This window comes from Lytechinus variegatus, chromosome 8 (genome assembly GCF_018143015.1).
Source record: "Lytechinus variegatus isolate NC3 chromosome 8, Lvar_3.0, whole genome shotgun sequence".
NCBI classification, from domain to species: Eukaryota; Metazoa; Echinodermata; class Echinoidea; order Temnopleuroida; family Toxopneustidae; genus Lytechinus; species Lytechinus variegatus.
The window spans coordinates 19103184-19124353 of NC_054747.1; the positions used below are offsets into that span (position 1 = coordinate 19103184).

The 21170-nt window shown below is 36.3% G+C and overlaps 1 protein-coding gene across 1 annotated transcript in view; it reads right to left on the bottom strand.

The window, feature by feature from the left end:
- The window catches only part of LOC121420114 (amyloid-like protein 1), a 35213-nt gene extending 14355 nt beyond the window's left edge, over positions 1-20858 (bottom strand). Inside the window, exon 1 of the mRNA XM_041614648.1 lies at positions 20665-20858. The gene's annotated coding sequence lies outside the window, so the exon portion shown is untranslated. The remainder of the gene's footprint in view (positions 1-20664) is intronic.
- Between the last annotated feature and the right edge of the window lie 312 nt (positions 20859-21170).

A 21170-nucleotide genomic window follows, 5' to 3' on the forward strand; every position in this document is an offset into this window, starting at 1 on the left:
TCGCGGTAAATTTCCCGATCGCAGTATATTTCCCGATCAGAAAATACCTGAAACTGACAAACTTTAGGCGGTCTGAAACCACCTAGGAGGAGAAAGAGAGAGAGAGAGTGACAGAAGGAATGGGTAAGAGGAAGGGTGTATTGAATATTGTGAGTAAAAGGGAGAGTAAGGGAGAGACAGCGATAGAAATTAAGGTGGGGGAGCAGTAAGGGGCATGAGTCCCAATGACCGAAGGAGAATATATTGAAAGAGGATCAACAAAATTTAACATGGGAAAGATGACAAGAATAAAAGATCAAAATTGTGGATATTAAAACAATTAAAACATGTAGATAAAAAAAATAAGGAAAAAAGGAAGTAAGATCTTACAGAGAAGGCAGGTAAAAACTATATATTAAGTCTGTAGGGGGAAATACTAAAATATGTGTAGAGTAAGAGACAGTGATATTCAGAGATAAATAGACATGGACAGTCACAGAGAGATAGACGAAGATTGCAGTTATTCACCACCGCAATGCATGCTCTGCATAATAACGCATTGCCATGTTTTTCCAAACCGATGCGGCATTATAAGCAGGTGTGTGTGTTCGCCACTGAATGCACTCAAAATCAATATCTAATCTGAGCCGGAATACAGACAGTCGTCTTTGATTTGATGAATCGGGTTCGTTTTATTTCCATCCCCGAATTCCTGTGAGCTCGAATATCCAGTAAACATATTAGTAGGCCTATACATATACTGCAGATAAGCTAAGACGTTTTATTGAAATAAAAAATCTCACGCTTGCGCTGGGAACATACTGAATAACATCTTGCTGTATTCACTCTATTTGAACATTGGTATCGATTAATATTGTAATATCTGAAATATAAACATGGATATGATATTCTTAATCACAATTGAAAACAATTGTTATATTTTCCTTAACTTTCTGCAGATATTCTACACTGGAATTTCTCTTCGTAAATTATCCACATCATTTCTAATTTACATGTACAGCAAAGTGGTTTGTTTTGCTTGTATTGAACTGTCAAATATACATGTAATTTCTATAAAAGCATATTTCCTTCCATCCCGAATCCTTTCCGAATCTATAATCTGTGATTTTTCTTTCTTCCTCTCCCCTCCTTTTCTCTCTCCCTCTACCTCTTTCTCTCTCCCTTCTATCAAACATTTCTCTTCTTCTTTCCTCTCGAGTATTCATAAGTCGATATATACCATATCAAGCATGGTATTAACACATCACGCCTCCTCAAAATACCAAGAAAACTAGAAACCCCCTCGAACCCTAACACATCCATATGGCAGAAAGCCAATTATGTCTGTCGGCAGCAGAGGGTTTCTGAAATAAAATCAGAGCCTCAGGAATGGTGAAACGGCGGCGAAGCTGGACATCAAAATTTAATTTAGAGGTATCAACGAGGGCATGAATTTTCATTGTTCTCGGAGTCTTGTGAGCTGCATTATAGAGTAATACGTTGGTGGTCGTGTTGGGTCAATACTGAAGCGTAAAGATCATAGCAAAGGGCTATCTACACAGAAATGTTCTATTTACACAGAAATGTTTTAACCAACCTATAATGGTTAAAACATGAACTCAACAATTGTTGGTTTAAAAAAAATGTGAATCCACCGATCGATGGTTAAAACAAAATTGCAAAATGACTTGGTTTTTTTTCAACAAACAGTTGATCAGTTTATATTTTAACCAACCTTTAGATTGGTCAAAGACAATTTTGAGAGTGTATATATGACAGGGGATTTTAATTCTGTCACCATTCTTAATGTTGGTTCACCACAATGAAACAATCCAAATACATACTGTGCATTACACGTAATTCAAAATAGAATTTTGCAAAATGTTGCATAATTTTGCATACAAGATGCCTGCATCACCACTAATATCAGACTTATAAACCTGTGCATTATTTGTTTTATATAGCGGGTCAGCCATATGAAATAAGTGTAAATTTGAATTTTATCTATATGTTTAAATGATTATGGATTTAGGGAACAGTTACATACTTTGGATTCTCCATTACCACAGCTGACATCACAAACTAAAACCTGTGTATTATTTGTTTTATATAGCAGGTCAACAGTGTGGATTTGCAGTGTAAATTTTTTATTTCAAATATTTCAATGGTTACAAAATCAGGGAATGATTGTGCTTTGGAAATTTTATCCAGGGAATTATTAGTGACACAACTTCCTTTTTTTTTATCCTATCACCAAGACTGCTCATCTAGAACGTGGCGCTATAATTGCCCTCACTAGATCAGATACGGATAGTATTTTTTTTTCCCAGAATCCCAGTCAAGTGTGAACAGACCAATATCCTTATGGACATATCTATTTCGGCCTTGGCCTTCGCTCTAGGCAAAATTCATAACCAGAGAAGGAGGGAATCAACATCACTCTATTTCATATTTTGATGTGTACTGACCTCTCCCAATATATTCATTGGTAATTTTAATTTCATATTACTTGTCCCCTGGTTGACGTACTTGTCAAAATATTATCTCAACTTAAAGGTAGTCTTCGGCCGCAGACCCTTGGTTTTCATACAGTGAGTAATGTAGTGTCTGAAGCAGCAGACTACATGTAGATTAATCTTGGTACCATGACTGCCTGAAGTGTCAAATTTGAGTGCTTGAAGACTAACTTAAAACAGCTATTTATTCAATATTCCCATTGCCCTCCCCCTGAAAAAATAGTTTCTTCACCACTAGCTTGCATTGCTTTCATATAAAACAGCTAATTCAAACTGCAGTAACTTTCTTTTTACAGTTAATATTTTTTTTCTGCCTGAGCACAAATATAAAAAATGAGAGAAGGGCACTGCTTTTGGTGCTTATATAATCCTTAACACTACAGATTTCTATCTTTTTAGCAATATCTTTTTGGTGTACACAAAGTAATTCATATATTAATGCTAACATAAGAACATAAACCCTATCTTTGCCCATTTTAATCTTGGCTAGCAAAAGAAATAGAATGTTTAATTTCAAGCATAATTTGATGATCTTGCATTAAAAAACTAAATATTTTGTATAGAAATTAAAGTCATTGATGTATTCACATCTTTCTGATCTATGAATGTTTGAAATGCAAATAATTTTCATTCACAGTGTTTCTCTGCATGGTACTAATGCATTATAAATGAGTTGAGAAATAACAGAATCTTGGAAAAAAAAGGCACTGCTTCCCTCCAGCCGACCACTAACATCTTTCTTGTTCCGACCACTAACTACTTTCTTGTCCCAACCATAAAATAGAGGTCATGACCCCAATCATGATATTTCGAGAGTGATTCTTGATCTCACAGCATGCCCTCGTCTCAAAGATGACATTATAAACAAGAATATTCATGAAGTCAGCACCGCAGGCTTCATACTATGATAATAAGACTCTCAAAACAATTGCAGTTCATTTTTTTTGTTCTCATTTTTTTTCTGTTTAGCGGCCATGTCTTTGTTGTTAGCTTATACTTTATTGCTTTTATCATGCACTCTAGTTTTAGGATTTCAAGAAAAAACCAGAGTAGAGAACAGTGAGTGACCAGCTCAAAATCAGGTGTAGATCTATTCAAAGATTGTGGATTTTTGATATAAACCTAAAATGGATCTAAATTCAAATTGTTTGAGATTAAACAAATAAATCATCAGTATTCCAAATAAATCCAATGTTCAGCTGGGCACTATAAACAAATGATTTGGGTTTATTTCAAATCCTTGAAATTTTAGAGTGTGAGTGTGGGTATGATATTTACACAATACTATTCTATTTTGTATACAACACTATTCAAATTATACACAAGAACAATGTCTATGTACAATGTTTATTACAGATCTCTTCACTCCCTGCTACCAACTCATATACTAAGGGTGTGTTTATGCTTCCATTGCGAGGACAGAATCAGCGATTTCAAACGTCGATTCAAAACGCCGATCGTAAACGTGGTTCTGAGAGTGCTGTTTATGCTTAACTTTTCAGAGCAAATCATGATCTCCAGCTGGCTTCGCATCGTAAAGTGAGGTCAAATTGGGCGCGCCTTTTTTCGAAAGTTTTTTTCCCAATTGTTGTTATTATGTGGAGATAACATGGAGCAATGCGACTGTATTTGCCCGCGGATTTTCATCTCACCGGAAGCACGAACCAAATGACGTCATTTAAACACGTTTACGATTGTGGTTCAGTTTATACTTCCCAAGAAAGCCTGATTCTGGTCAAACAACGTTTACAAACGCACCTTTTTGTGAGTTTACGATCGGTGTTTTGAAACAGCGTTTAAATGAAAATAAGCATGGATGCAACCGTGTTTTGGACTAATCACATTTGGAAACGCTGATTCTGGCCTGAAAAGTGGAAGCATAAACACGGCCTAATACTATTCCTCAATTTCGAGAGATTTTATGAAACATTTCAAATATGTATACTTTTCAATATATACTACATAGTCTCGAAAGGGGTTTTCCCTGTGGTAATGTTGCATAGCCTGGGAGTCTGGGAAGAATTTTGAAACATTTCAAAAAACAATATTTCATGAACAATGAATATTTTACCAGAGAGGCAAAAAGCACTCTAAAGATTGCCTTTCCTCTATACAATTCCCTTTTCCAAGCATTCAAACCAACCCTCGTTTTGAAATCATATATCATCTTATCTTTTTGACAAGTCTGACGGATACATAATATTGAAGTCACATTACGGGGTTAAAGGCTGCACTCCCACATAAGGTTCATTCAGAATATATTTTTTTTGTCTCATGCTTCCATGTTTATCACAATGCAGTGGTGAACAGATGAGGGGGGGGGTCTTGGGGTCACTGCCCCCCCACCAAAGTTTCACAACAAAGAAAAAAAGGAGAAATAGAAAGCAAAAGGAAAGAAAAGATGGTGAAATGTGACATTATTTTTTTAATATCACATCAAAATCTATCAAAAAATTAGATTTTCATAATTTCATATTAAAAAGGGCAATTTTATTTTTCGCTTTCAGCTTTTTAGAAATATTGTCCCATATGGCATGTCTGGCCCCCTTAAATTTTTAGACCCATTTTGCTACTGTCAAAATATATATGATAAAAACCTCTGGCTCAACCATGGAACCAAAAATAATATTACTGCTTGAAGAAATTTTCACTGAGATTCACAACAAAAATATGCTACAATTGAGCTTAGGTTTTTAATGTTCACTATTTACATTAAAAAAAAGTTCCTTAGAATGAATGCACTGCAGAGGGAGATGATTTGAAAACAGGTATTTATCACCAAATATTGTGAAAGAGTGGAATTGATTCATTGTCAATGTTGTTTTCAGAATTTGAAGTGAGAGGAGCAAAACAAAATTATCCAAAATGATATCTTGTTTGTGTAAATGGACCCTATTAGGCATAACCTTTATACTGGGATAAAAGTTACATTAAATTTTCTTGTATTGAAATGAAAGATAAATTGCCTTGAGAGAAATTGTAGACATGAATTCTTTCAAAACAATATCTCTCACACAGTACGCCCTATTTCCATCGCGCCCCCTTCCTTTTTATAAAAGAAATGTTTTCGTAAAAATATTGCCAAGACATTTTAATATTTGCTGTTTGTTTAGTCTTCTTCCCTCTTACTTTCATTAACTCAAGTCAACCCATCAAATCATTGCTCTTTTATGTTATTGGTATTTCAACTTTGAATGGTGGTTAGGACTTTATGTCGAAGAAAAATGCAGCCGCAGCGAGGGGAAAGAATTTTCCTACAATATTTTGATGACATTTACTCTGATTTTAGATATTGAATTATGTGGTCTACATGTGTACATGATAAGAAAGCATGAAATTGAAATGTGATGGATAGATAGACACAGAACATTTCTGAGAAAGAAACAAATCTGAGAGGAAATGCAGGGAAAATCCCCCAAAATACAAAATGCAAATGAGATGCTTGGAGGGGGCAGAAAGGTAGATGGATTACGGTATAAAATGGAATTCAAGTCAAACAGACTATTGACATAAAATGGGGGAAATCATGACACTAGGTCCATGGTTAAAGATACAGAGGAAAGAGATCGTATGTCTCAAACTGATCTAGTGCTTAACCTGTAAAGAACACGAGATAAATGAGTTTAGAAACTCTTTTTGGACTATTCACTCAGGGAGTGGAGAAAGTTCATACACTTAGTACAGACAAGCAATGATCATATGACCAGGGAAGTGATATGAAAGTGCTTAGAGAGAATTGTTCTGATGTATAAAGCACAAGCTCCTTTTAAAAAGCAAAATATTTTTACATCATTTTTTCAGATATCAGATATGAGGAAGAAAGAATTTTATTGATTTAATTTTTTTATTGCTTTTTTCTGGAAAACTGTCCATTTTTTTGGATCAAAAATATACTGACAACATTAGGGGGACGCAGACAAACGTCATACTGCAGCTGTGTAGGATAAAAATGCATAACCCAATAACCGTCAAGTAATATCAGATGGGGGCAGGTATGAATAAGACATGGCTTGGCCCTATTCACATTAGGAAATAATGAGCTTTGAAGAATTCTCATCAATGCATATGACAAACATAATATGTTAGGGCCTATTCACACTATAAACCTGATCTCAGAGTGTGCTTTAATCAAGAGAATCATTTAGAATGCACACCTGTTCTGGTGACCAGACATGAATGTGGAATTTGGACCTATTCACACTTGGAAATAAATCTGAAGACTAAGATTCAATGTGTTTCTACCTACATGTATAATGATCAAAGCAAATGCACCTGTTAATGGCAACACATGATAGTGCGAGGCTTTGAGATGGTGTACTGCTATACTACATATATATTCAGATGATTTTTTAATAATCATATTCCATTATCAATCTAGGTGATCATAAACAAGTTTTAAAAACCCATTCTTGTGGCCTACTGAGCAGATACATGTGGGTTAAACCTAAGGAAAATGCTCCTAAAATGTCAAAATTGCTCTCCAAAGTTGCAACAATGACCCATTTAATAAGTATTATTCAATTCAATATAACCAACAAAAAGGAAAGGGGAAAAATCTTTAATATTTCAATGCTATTCACATATGGATATTTGAAGACAGTCACATTAATAATCAAGAGACAGTCTTATGTCATTTAATACTGTTTAAAACATTCTTATCTTTTTAGTGTGAAAGTGGCTCCTTAGAAGGAGGATTTGTCGGCCTTCTTTACAGCTGTTCACATGAAACTCAAGATCTGATCATCTCCTTAAAGTTGCCAATTTGCCAATCGATATCTTGAGTGCGGAAGTCTGACATCGCTGTATTTTCCCTGTTCCATGTTGAATCAGAAATACAATGGAGAATACATTACCATTTTCGGGGGGGGGGGGGGGGGGGGGCAGGACAATAAATTAGGATTGATGCAACTTCACACAAAACGTTGAATCCTGTTATTCACCCTGCTTTGAACCAGGCAAATATTTCTTTTTCGGGGGCAACTTTTCCCAACCTTCTGTATAAATCTGTAACATTGGATAAGCTCTAACATTGAAGTGGATGGGGATTTTCTAGTGCTCCACTTTACTTGGAGCATTGTGGCCCAGTGGATTAGTCTTCGGACTTTGAAACAGAGGGTCTTGGGTTCGAATCCCAGCCATGGCGTAATTTCCTTCAGCAAGAAATTTATCTACATTGTGCTGCACTCGACCCAGGTGAGGTGAATGGGTACCCGGTAGGAGGAATTCCTCGAATGCTCGAGTGCCTGATCAAGGTAGCCGTGCTAAAGCCGGGGTAATAATAGCAGGGTCCGCTGGGAGAACAGTTTTCGAAAATGAGTGGCTACCCTGGGTAAATATGCCGCTATTATTACTTTCCTAGGTTCTTTTGAGCATTTCGGGGTGAAATCGCCCCAAGCCCCCAAGTAATTTTTCTCTGTTGAATCTCTGCTTCGAGAGGCAGATGCTTACAATAATTCAGCCTGCTCTGCACATATACAGATTTCATCTTCTTAACATTTTATATTTACCCAGCTTGCTTGATTTCGATTTCTGCAAGGTCAGACGGAGACATACATGCAATAGCGCAATGGCATACTGTGTGGGGGGTGTTTCATGGAAAGTTTTATCAGTGATTTTCAGAGACTAATTTGCTATCAGCCAATCAGATGCAAGGATTTGCTGTGGCTTATAACAGTTGTCAGTGAAAATCACTGACACAACTTCCCATGAAACGCTCCCCTGAAAGTGAAATGAACTAATTAACAGCATGACTTGTACAAATCTATTCAGGTAGTAGTAGTATGGGCAACATTGCATTCTAGTAACAAACTAACACGATAATGAAATGTAACCTCGTTAGAAAGGTGTCGGGGCAAGATTATTTTAAAGATCTAAACGCATATCGAATGTCAAAGTAGATTAGGGTAAAGAATATATTGTCTGTATAGGTTTTTTTGTCCAAAATGTAATTCTAAGATGCAATCAGTCCGTACCTAAAAACAATGAAAGCCAGAAACAGAGCTGCTTTTTAGAGGGAGACCAGAAAGTGTGATTTCTAGGATGAATTAAGTCTTTTCTCTCGTTGGTCCCATGCTTCAAAACTATTTATTCATTTTTTTTACTACCTCATCTTCAAATGTTTCAAACCAAGGTTCAAACCATGGAACTGCACCACAGTCCCATACATGTACAAAACATCAGAAAAAATGGACATAACAGACAAAATATCCAAAGAAAATTACCAGGGGCCCCAGTTACATGGCAAAGAAAAAGATTTATAAAAGTTCTTTCATTTGTGGAAGCTCTCAATAAAGTCTCCCACTTAACAGATTAAAGAGTGAAACCTTAAAATTGGTCTTTTAAAGGTTTTGTTAATTCTTTGGCAAACATGAAAAAAAGAGAGGACAGTTTCTATAAGGTTGTTGGATAATGTAGTCCTAATGGGGGATGAATGTTTTATTTGTAATAGGTTTCAGATTTTGAAGGTAATGCCCATAAAAAGCTTTGCCTATTATCGTCATCAGAAAATGTATTTTCCCAGTCCCAGGTAATATGTATACAGCAGCATATGGTTTGAAAAGCTACTCAGAAAACTCAGAATGGTTGCTTGCAACTGATTAATTTAGATTATTTACATTTGTTTCATATCATTTCTTGTTTCATGTAATTTGTTTTGTATAATTGCATACAGTGTATGGTTTGGAATTGCTGTTCTCAATTCACGACTTGTTTCATTTGTTTCCTAAGAGTCCTTACTTTATATAATTTCAGATTTTAGTTTTATTTTGTTTTAGATGAATTCCTTGCCAAGGGATGTTGATGCTGTGGTGGGATTTGAACACACAACCCTCTGATTACAAGGCGAGAGTCGGGACCACTATACCACAATGCTCCTATGCATCTGGAATCGAGACCTCAGCCCTCTCGAAATGTACATCATCATGTACCCCATATCATAGGGCCTACTAACATCCAGAAAAAAAATTGCAAACATTGTAAGTCAATTTCAGACCTCCAAATCAATCATAAGCCTTGTAATTAATGAATTGCAAATTTGCTATTGATTACTCATTTGCTTCTTGCATCAATAAATATACAAGTAGATGTAATATAAATTTACAAGTTAAGGTTGCAGTGAATTGTGACTATTTTATTCTGTCATTCTCTTTATAACAAACTCTGTCAAGCCATGTGTTTATGAAGTACAAGCCATTATGTTTCATAATTGAACTTGACAAGGGCTTTTCGTTGGGTCTATTTTAGAGTGATGTGGTAATTAATGCAGAACTCAGGGAGAAAAAAAATCATTTTTATGTACAGAAGGGATGGTTGATAAACCTTTTGTGTCCCAATTTGTCCCCGTAAGTAAAGTTCAACCTGCTGTCAATCTCTATGCGTGGGACTACATCAGATAATTACTTCACAATGGATGACTGCACCGTTCCGGAACATTTCATTGCATGCATGACAGCAGGTAAAGTCGATCATTCCTTTCCTCTGAAAGAGCTAGATCTTTACTAAAGAGTTGAGAGACATTTTGAAAATAGAGGGGTTACCAATTACATATTCAATTGTTCCACCCTTTTATAGAAGAACAGAAATGTATATGTGGAATGTGTATTTCAGGAGTAAATATTTATTATTTTCTTACATTTTCCATTTTTTATTATGAAAATGTAAACAAATAAACATCTATACCAGTACATTCCTCAGTTATCATTTTAACAGAGATCTTTACCTGTTCAAAACAAACATTCAGCATCCTAAAAACATTTTATACTGAATGCGATAATTGTGCCAACATGACCCTAATTCAAGCTACAAGGGAAGGGGTTGTATAGTCTGCAGGCACAGACCCTGATTGGAAATTTTATCAACAAGTGTGTCTCCACGCAAAGACTAGCACATTATTGCTGTTTCCTTCAGTTCACAAGGCATGAGTAGGCTGCAATTCAGACCCTTTACTGGAGTGAAGGGTTTGCCCAGCACACTAGTGGTAAGGTATCCTATACAGCTTGAGCTATTAACAAAAAACTACATTGCATAGTAATGAAATAGGATTACAGGGGCCCGTTGCAGAAAGAGTTGCGTTTAAACGCAAGCCAAAAAATCGATCGCAAATCCCAAATGCGCGCTGTTGATTGGTTGAAAATCAAGTTGCGCATGATTTTTAGAGTTGCGATTGATTGCAACTCTTTCTGCAACGGGCCCCAGGTGACTGACATTCATGAATTTTGATCAAGTATAAAATATGATGTATAAAGTCATTGCATAAATGTATTCATTCATGGAGCACTGCATGACTACACTGCTAAATTAACCTTCATTTATGTTGAAAAATTCCTCAAAAGAATGATCCCGCAAATATACTTGAACTGGTCGTGCAGAAAGACGTGCATAAATGGAAATATACTGTTTGCATAAAATATCCATGGTTCATAACAAATGGTTGTTTACTTAACTAAAAGCGGGAAGTACTTGTACATGTTTGAAACACATTTGGTTCACTGATAAAGAGAAATATTATGTTTGCCATGGTGTACATATGTAAATTTGACAGACCCTGAAAATATGGGATTTCCATGTTTTTTGTTTGCTCAAGTTTCATTCATCCCTGCCGAGAGTTCTCATATTGTTTGCAGGTGTTTAATTTGAAGAAAAGTGAGATGAATTGTCAGAAGTGAATTATGCTGACAGATAAAATCATCTACATGTACCATATCTTAAAGAATAGAAGAGAATAGAGATGGAAAGAGAGAGAGAGAGAAAAAGAGATCGAGGGAGGTTGCTCAATATGAAGGGAAGGGTATCCTGGTAAATTGCCAATTCGTCTACTGACAACTCGTCCAATAATACTAATAATAATAACGGCATATTTACCCAGGGTAGCCACTTCAGTTCCGAAAACTGTTCTCCCAGCGGGCCCTGCTATTATTATTACCCCGGCTTTAGCACGGCTACCTTGATCGGGCGCTCGAGCATTCAAGGAATTTCTTCCTACCGGTTACCCGTTCACCTCACCTGGGTCAAGTGCGGCACAATGTGGATAAATATCTTGCCGAAGAAAATTACGCCATGGCTGGGATTCGAACCCACGACCCTCTGTTTCAAAGTCCGGAGACTAATCCACTGGGCCACAACGCTCCACTCTACTAACCACATGGTCCACCTTCAATTAATCTTTAATGCCATTCCGTCCATCAACATTTTGTCTAACAACCATTTGGTCCAATAACCATTTGGTCCGATCATCACTTCATCTAATCACCAGTTCGTCTATGACTATTTCATCTTGTAACCAGTTGGTCTAATACCTGTTTTATTTTCATTCATTTTACCCAATAGCACTTAGTCAAATTGGACCAAATGGTATATGGACTAAATGGCTATTGGACCAATTGGTTATTCAACGAAATGTTGAGTGGATGAAATGGCGATTAGACCATGTGGATATTAGACAAACTGATGGTAGACCAAATGATTGTTGACGAGTTGGCAATTGGATGAATTGGTATTGGACCAAATGAAAATAAAGCAGGCATCCTTCACCATGGACTTAAAGGGAAGAGAGGGCAATGGTGATAAAAATGAAGACAGTGTAAGGAAGAAGGGGGGGGGGGGGGCAAAATAAAAGCCAAGAAAACTATAAATAAAATCACAACAGCATGAATAGCTTCATCAGAAACATATATGACCCCCCCTATCAACCCCAAAAAAAATCTTTAAAAAAATCAATGCTTCAGAAGTACATGTATGCTTTTATTGCAGAAATTAAAAAGCTATCAATAAAGATGTGCTAACAAGAGAATGACATGGTCCAATAAAGAAATGATCAAATAAATGTTTTAAAAGGATCGATGCTTTTATTGCAGAAATGATGAAAGCTTTCAATATAAAGAGTGCTAACAAGAGAATGACCTCATACAAGTGTAAAATCAATGTCAATATAATACCACCACAATAGAAGCAAAGAGAACAAAAGGAGAATAAGTTTGTCTAGCAAACAATGATACAAGTGCTTTCCAGGCTTAATGATGTTATTTCATGGACGAGTCTGTACCTTTCTCACTTCTAACAAAACAATTACGATGGTATGATAACATACAACCCTTTCAAATGTTTTTTAAGAAGGTTCTGAATAACATGCACAATATAATATTCATGTACATGTACAGTGACATCTAAGGTCTAAATCTGGTAAAATAAAAAAAGTAGAAAAGTAAAAAAAAAAGTCAATGAATTCTATACAAAAATAAAACAAAAAAGCAAGATACCATTATTTACATTTTAACACTGCTTTACAAAACTACAAAATTATTTGCTCAGTGTGAACAGGCCTGTATTGTATCAATTAAATCTGTCATCAATTTGATCTTACTTCACATACAAATCTGTTCCACTCATACTTGATTTAATATAGATATATTTTCATGAAGCATGCTTATGGCATTTCCTGTCAATTATATTCTCAGGAATATGATTATTATTTAACTCCACAGACAATGTTCAGCTGTACTGCATCATAGAATGTTATTTTAGTACCCGAACTGACGCTAAATATGGTACCTTCCTTCCTCATTGCCCAAATTTAAATCAATAATCGGTTAATCTGTAAATGTCTGAGGGACCTCTGAGCAATCAATATATGGAAGCTGAAACAGATTTTGAGGGTAAAATGCACATCTGTTTGGAAGGTGGGGGGGGGGGGGGGGGAGATTTGTAAAAAAAAAAAGAAATAAGGTTCATCTCTGATGAAGTGTTTTTATAAGACAATTAGAAAGGGAATTATAAGTATTTTCAAAGTAATTTTAGGAATTTCCTGTCAATTATATTCTCAGGAATATGATTATTATTAAACTCCACAGACAATGTTAAGCTGTACTGCATTATAGAATGTTATTTTAGTACCCGAACTGAAGCTAAATATAGTATCTTCTTTGTTGTCATCGCCCAAATTTAAATCAATAATCAGTTAATCTGTAAATGTCTGAGCATGGACCTACCGTCCATGGTCTGAGGGACCTCTGAGCAATCAATATATGGAAGCTGAAAAAGATTCTGAGGGTAAAATGCACATTGGTTTGAAAGGAGGGGAAGGGTGAGATTTGTAAAAAAAAATGGTTCATCATTAATGAAGTGTTTTTATAAGACAATTTGAAATGGAATTATTAATTATACTTTATATTTTTAAGGCAATTTTATAGTACTATTATTTCAGAGTAATTTCAAAGTAAACAACTCGATGCCAAACATGACTGTAACCTCATTCTCAGATACAGTCAATAAGTGTCTCGAGTGGCCACCTGTCCATAGTGGTCAGTTTCGCCACACTTGAGTGTCCACTATAGAAAGGTTCGACTATATCGGCAGGTCTATTTAGAACCCGTTTAAAAAAAAATCAGGTGAATATTCCCTGAAAGGAAAAAAATATTTACTTTACAATCCTAATTTCAATAAATTTCTTTACTAGAAAATGATGCCTGTCTGCTCATCGCCTTGAAATCACAACTTCCGAAGTACTTCAACATGTTGATGTCTCACCCTGATATTGATACAACTATTGTTACAGTCCCACTTACAACAATTCCTGTATGCTTCGTTGCCTTACTAATGGTTGCACCCTGCATGTGTGTGTTTAGCACATGTTTGAAAAGCAGTTTTCTTCATTTTTCTCTTTCCTTTGATGTTCCTTTGTTCCTGAGACCCTGGCGCTAGACCCACGGCTGGAGGTGCACCCATCCCTGTAAGAGCGTGTGAAAATTTGTCCCGCAGAGCTGGATATCAGGTACTTTACAGGCACTTAGACCAAAGTGGGGTGCCAAAACTGCTTTTTTTTTAACTACAGTTTGTTAAATTCCTCTCTGTTTTCTTCAGTGAGAGCTGCTGCACATATTTGACCTCAGAAAATAACTCCCTCATGAATGGTTAGTGTCAAAACATGTTATTATACATGTTTCAGTTTTCCATTGGAGATTAATATTTCCTTGAGTTACACTATTTCACAGGCTGTAAGCACTGCTACCCAGATCAAGTGTTTGTGCTTTCAAGGAATTCCCTCTATCAGTTGCCCATTCACTACACCTGGGTGGAGAGTGGCAAATGTAGATAAATGCCTTGCTGAAGGATAAGAGAGATATTGGGATTAAACCCCGGAACTAGTATAGGGGTTCTAACTCCATAGACCTTCCACTGAGCCACAGCATAGATCTCTACTTTTGAACAATCTGCCTGAGTTTGCTGATTTTGTTCATTTATTATGCCCCGCCAAACACTGCTTTCAGAGACCATTATATTTGATTCCAAGAAAGATTGACATTTCACACTTTCAATGAGACTTGTTATCCTACGTAAAAAGCAAAATTTTGTCAATCATGCATGTTACAGCCTCTCTCACAAACACCTACCTCATTCTTTAGTTTCAATCAAAAGAAGGGGGAGGAGAAGGGAAATCTTAGTTCTTACTCAATAATACAAACATTCAAACATAATAGGCCTTATGTCATGTGCAGTTGCTGGGGAAGATATATAACATTTGGTGATTGAAAAAATAGTGCGATGGGCTGGTTGTCCCCCTCGCCCCCCCTTCCCTCTCTCTTCCCGTTCCTCCCAATTATCTCCCTCCCCATTCCTACTCCCCTGACCAAGCTAAATTAAATATGCTCCACATATATCTGGATCCTCACAAATAAAGACAACCTTCATTAAAATGCAATCGTGACAGAACAACAGCGAGGAGTCGCTTTTTCTTCTCGCAAGAAACCCCCAAAAGAGGTCAATCTCATTAAAAAGTGCAAATAACTGACCCATTGGCTTTCTTCTCCCATTATATAAATAATTGGGCAAAGTGGTACTGACCTTGTATCCCATATCATACCCCGCTGACCGCTTACTCCCTTTGCGAGGTGGTCAAATATTCTGCATATTCATTTTGCACCTTTTACTATGATTTATTATGCATGTCCGAGAGAACTTTTCCTATAAGCCTACAAGTCTGTAGTATCGTTACATTATCAAGGGAGATTGCAATGCAATTAATAATTCATGGTCATAAAATATTGTACCAGGCCCCTGTAAACATGTAGCTTTGCAATGTATCATGTGGCTGGTTTTATACGAATAGGACTCCTATAGTTTGACGATACCCTCAAAGCTACGGAATAATTTCTCAGAGTCAAAAAAGAGTCTGCGATGGAAGACTAGTGGTGAATGGTGGCAAAGGAGTTAAAAAGCGATACTGAAGCAATTATTCACCGTCCAGCGTGCGTACGTACGATTCTTTGCCCACATGTAAAGGTGTTTTGATTGAAATATGATATGGGTCAGAAATGAACTCGTCGAACCCCTGCTATGGTCGAGGTGATGATGCAAACAGGAGATCAAAGAAGAAGCCCTACGAGCGGCTGGGGAACAGGAAATTGGAGGTGTTGAGATGGAGAAATATCAACAAACATGACTTTATTCAAAGTTATGTGAATTAAATATTGCAGCCGAGGTCTTAATCTGTTTATATCATTGCACCTCGCAAGCTAAAGCTTACTGAAACCACAGTGTCATTTTTTTAAATTGTGAAGTACATGTAGATCATCTTCATTCTATTTCGTTTTGCATCCACCGACCCAGGCATGCATACTGTGGGTTTAATTATATTAGGTGATAACATTTTCTAACATTCTGTTATTTTCATTTTCATATTGATATTTCAATAAATGTCATGGACACATTCATTTACTTCTATTTATTTAAAAAAAGTAATAAAAATATACAATAAAACCTTTAAAACTTCCACTTGCTTTGATTATCACAACCATCATATCTCTAATTTTTATTATCTAAACCATTAATTTGATTATCTATTGAATTTTCATTTTACTTACAAATTATAATAAAGTAAATGTAATTTAAAAAGGCAGTATCCATCCATATTCCTACATGTACAGTGTATGGGCAGCCATGATAAAGAAAAATATTACGATGAATAAACTTATCACTAATCATGTATGGTGAAAAACATCAACAATTTATATGATTTTTTGGTCAATGTGTGTACATAGGCCTCTTAATGGATAATCATAGAATTTAAAAAAAAGAAATAGTGAAAAACACCAAAAATTTGTATGATTTTTTTGTAAATGTGTGTAGGCCTTCAAAACTTAATGGATGATCATAGAATAAAAAAAAGGAAGAAATAGTGATAAACATCAACAATTTATGACTTTTTTGTCAATGTGTGTAGGCCTTCAAAACTGAATGGATAATCATAGAATTTAAAAAAAGAAAGAAATAGTGATAATAGAATAGGCTTGCTTGATTATTTTTTTTTCAATTCTGCAGGCCCTGGGTCTTTGCTTGAAGACTATCAGCTGAGGCATGTTTAATGCTTGCAGTCCGTGCATAAGATTCCTACCTCCCGGCATGCGGCCACTCTAGAAGATAAACGAAGAAATCCAAATGCTTTCGCTCACACACAACGAATAATGCTCCCATTTTATGCTTTGGGGTACACAATCCCTTCTCTCAATGAAAGACATTCACTCTACGAGATTATTAAAGATGCATGCCTTTCGTTCGTTTATTGACTTCATTTGTTGTTTCATTCACTGTAATAACGTACATGCATTCCACTAGTGTGTAAAAATCAAAATGTCCATATCTAAACTGGCCGATGTCACAATTCTATTGCAGTTCCAATATTGACAAGATTATGAGATACTTCTCTCAAAAGTTTGAAGAATTATGCAAATAATCATATATATCTGATATCTTTTATCTAGCTTGTCTTATGTTCACATGTATAGAAATACGGTGATGGCTTTTTTAAAACTTTGGCTAAAATTGCATTTTTCATTTTAAATAATGGATAAACCATATTTAGAGATTAGGCAACATTCAAACTTCTAGAAAGTTTTTTTCACAGTTACAGAACAAAAATACCCTTTGTGATTGAGTGTTGATGAGATCAAAAAATAGATAGGATTCAACATTTTGAAAACAGCAACATGAATGTCTATATCCTCTTGCTATTTCAAAATACAAGTAACATGTTTGCATGATTTCAAGTAATGCTTTAGTACAGAAGTGGAAATGTGATGCCAGACATCGGTAGACAAGCAGCACTTCAGATTCCAGTCAACACTCGAATGTCACAATGACGGAATTAAATATCCACAAGCATAAAATAAGTACCCAAACTATGGATGTTTTTTCCGTACATCGGGAGACAGTATTTAAATGAGGCAAAATGTAATTCACCCATTCAAAAGAGATTTTTTAATATGAAATGTTAACCTTTCCCAAAATAAATACATGTATGAAGTGGTTGGGTTGCAAATCATTTCATATGGACAAGATGATGATGATGATGAAGGGTTCTTATGTACATGTAGCACTGGTCTCCACCTCTGCTGGGCACTCATGACTCTTGCTCAAAAATAGCAAATGTCTCAAAAGTTTCGCCTTGCCTGCTTATCAGACCATACTGCGCATGCTAGTAACTTCAGGAACTTATCCCGGAGGGTATGTTTTGGGGCGGTGTGAATGCAGGAACAATTCATGGGTATTTTTTAGCCTAAAAAAGTTCTCGTAATTTAACTGGGATTCTTGCGATCGAGGCGTGTGAAACCCCCTAATGTCTTCAAACAGTGCTTAGAATCATCATTCAATTCAAATACAGTAGTAGTGCTAAAAGTACATGTATGTTATTTTTGCGATGATGTTGGAGTAGGAAAAAAGGAATATATAATAATAGATAAATAAAAATATTTCACTAAATATCATACAGCATAAAACAGGGGTATATGAAAATAGATTTACTTTGTTCCTGTAGTACAGTATATTTGATATTTGTGGAGCATTGTGGCCCAGTGGATTAGTCTCCGGACATTGAAACTGAGGGTCGTCGGTTCGAATCCCAGCCATGGCGTAATTTCCTTCGGCAAAAAATTTATCCACATTGTGCTGCACTCGACCCAGGTGAGGTGAATGGGTACCCGGTAGGATTTATTCATTGAACGCTTTAGCGCCTATTCATATGGCGGCTTAGCTAAGCCTGGGTAATAATATGATACCAAGTAGCAAAGCACAGTTGAGTATATGCACATAGGCCTATTAACTCTGCTATATAAATGGGCATATATTTCTTTACATATATATTGAGGTCATTACTCATTTGAGATATGAAATAATATGCTGGATATTGCTGCCGTATGTACATACATATTTAATGTTTTTTTAAACAAATTTATTAAAAATTCAGTCCTGGTATCCAGTTGGCATTCCAAACATCTTTCAGAATTTATTCACTTTACATGTTTTCTACCTGTTGGAAAGAACGAATTTTATCACTTAATGCAGTGCCTTTTCTTTCATTTCACAGCCTTTCATTGGCCCCAATGACTGGCAGATTTCTTTCCGGATTCAATAAATATTCCCATTTGAAACCAGGAATGAACTATTCATGACGCAGGAAAACCACACATTGACACCACTAAAAAAACACTGCATTCATGTATATTGTATTTTCCACACTGACAGATCAAAGCTATACACCATGGAGATACCTGTAATACTCTACCCTCCATGGTTACCCAAAGATCCCCCCATATCTGGAACACCTCTTCATCTTGTGTCAATTCATTGTTACCATGGCAACCAAACCTCTCCCAAATCCCTCTCCTGCCTATAAAAATATTCATCATCAAACTGATTAAGAGCTGTCAACTGATCTCTATTTCTGGTGGAACATCATTTTGTTTCTTTCACCATCCCCATGCCCTCCCCCTTTCAAAAATGATTCCTTGCTCTAAAACAAATTTTCAAGTAAATGTACAAATACGCAACTTTAAATCCTATCTACATATAACAACAAAAAATATCTTCATCCAATTTCAAAGTACCATAAAGCACACAAGCAAGTTAATTATGTACATTTTTTTTCTATTTATCCTAACAAAACATAGTCTTGTTTTCTATTATAAATGAAGCAGTAACCCCCCTCCCCCACCATCCCAAACACCCCCACATTCTGAGCTATACAGAACCAAGCTATCCCGAAGAACAAACGACGAGTCATCATCAAATTTGCATGCATTATCCAACACATTATCATCCACAGTGCACATAACACTACCCCCCCCTCCCCTATTCTCGACATCATCCTTAACTACATCATCTCCATGACGACGACCCGATCCTCGCACTTGGGCAAACTCCGCTGGCAACATTTCGTTTACTCAGCCCCTCCAGTGGTACCCGAAATAAGCATCTGCTGTGGTGGATCGCATCCCGACGACTCAGCAGGATGACTCATCATCCTCCTCTCCTCTCCTTCTCTCCTCGGTGAAGCACGGAGCCAGTCTCTCTCTGAATTATTCAGCCAAACTCTCCAATGTAATGCATTATGGATACACACATCACAGACACAATGCATTATGGGTACATCGTCACACACAGGCAGTACATCGTCAAAGAAACAGAGCAAACCATTTTGCAACAAAGGAAAGCGCGGAGAAGGAATCAAAAACGATCCTTCATGACGCCACTTCACGAGTGATATTCACTATTTTTTATGCATTCTCCGAACTCTCTCCTTGCATAAAAGTCAAGAGGCTATTTTGCATGGAAGTGAATCCTGGCTTTGATCGGAGTATCACTTTCTCTTAAAAGACTGCTTTAGTTACAAATACCTGGGTTTCTTCTACAGCCGATCTTTCACTAAATATCCACTCTTTCGGAAGTGGGATAACGTTTCATTTTTAATTGGTGTCTCTGAACATGAAACCATTCAAAATATTGACTGTATTTGGAACTTATATAAATAGAACAAAATGGTTCTTTAGTGTAGGCCCTACATATAAAATCATTCCTGAGAGTCTCATCAGTATGTATTTACTCATACATGTAGTTATGATTTTATATGTTTGAAGTACATGTATACTATAGGCATACATGTATTCCCCCTTTTTTGGAAGAAGAATAATGAATTTCAGTGTATGCAACATGAGACACTTATGTTTTGGGGGTCCTTTTGTTTGTTTTTTTTTCGCCATGAATTTGCAGACTTTGTTAGCATTTCCCCCTTCGATAAACATATCTTTATAACACACCAGTATGCTGCAGGGATTAAATTTCAGAATTTCTATAAGTATTAAACAGAAATGAGAATAAATAAATTCAAAAAGCCAGTTTTCATTACCTGTTGGCAGTAATTGAGTATTTCTGTTGGGTCCGAGGTGTATTCGGCCGATGTGTCGGTCAGCCATTGGCCTGAGATGATGTCTGCGTATTTGTTGAAATATCCTTTCCGAACGGCTACTCTTAGTTCAACTCTTGATGATGATGGGTCAAATGCACCAGCTGCTAAGGCCTGGAAAACAAAAGAATAGAATAATAGGAATAATTATAAATGTTTTGTTGCTTGACAGGTAATTTCTCAGATGTCTGTAATTACTCTACAGTTAATGCAGCATAATTATTCTGGCTTTAGTAGAGCTTTTATATATGCTGTTCAATTTCAAGGTACCAGGTACCCATTTAACATACTGTATATGGGTTGTGGCAACAAAATATGATTTTTTTTTTTTTGGGGGGGGGGCTGATGACGTCTTGTCATCCCCTCTCTCTATTTTTTTTTCTTCTGTCTTGCGCAACATATCCTTTACAACGAAGACCTCTGTGTGTGAAAAGCTTTGCATTTGTTCA